Source organism: Delphinapterus leucas, chromosome 3, assembly GCF_059928025.1.
Source record: "Delphinapterus leucas isolate spDelLeu-1000000601 "Yukka" chromosome 3, BTC_Dleu_Yukka2, whole genome shotgun sequence".
Lineage (NCBI taxonomy): Eukaryota > Metazoa > Chordata > Mammalia > Artiodactyla > Monodontidae > Delphinapterus > Delphinapterus leucas.
The window spans coordinates 146,229,803-146,230,480 of record NC_143131.1 but is presented as its reverse complement, the minus strand read 5'-3'; positions in this window follow the sequence as shown (position 1 = coordinate 146,230,480).

Sequence of the window (678 nt, the reverse complement as noted above, 5' to 3'; positions counted from 1 at the left end):
CGCAAGAGAGAGCAGTGGGCAGACAGGAAAGCGCAAATCCGATTCTGAAATGCCCAACAAGTAGCAAATGTCCATCGGATGTGGAAGTGACAGCTGGGGTGATTTTCATGATTCCTCGTAACAACGCTTAGGGCTGCGTGTTACTGCTCACATAGGGGGACACGGAGGCTCCAAAGCGTGAAGCCACTCGTCCAAGTTGGCAGGTGGCAGAGTGGCCTTCCCAGCCCAGGCCTGCTGGAGTTCAAAGCCCTGGCTTGCTCTCTCCCCACCCTGGAGGTGGTGGAGTCCACCGGGACCCTGTAAGCTGCAGGCTGGTCCCCGATCACCACATCAAATACCGCAGCCTTCAGGGGCCCCAGGAATGGCCTCTGCCACACCTGCGACTGTCCGCAAACCTCCTTTCTTGACTCCTACCCATCCCCTGAACCAAGCCAAGGTCACCCTCCCCACAACAGTCCAGGAGAAGAGAGGGCAGATGCCAGCCCACCTCTGCTGCCCAGCCATGCTCTTTTGCTGTTTGTCACATGTTATTTTCATGTCCCATAAAAGCCATAAACATGCCAAGGCGTGTTGAGTCCACTCTGGGAGACGGATCTGAGTCCCAAGGGTGTGGGCAGTGCATTCATGACCCAGGCGCCAGGGCCAGGCTCCTTCCCTGCTCCAAGGCTCCTTACACAA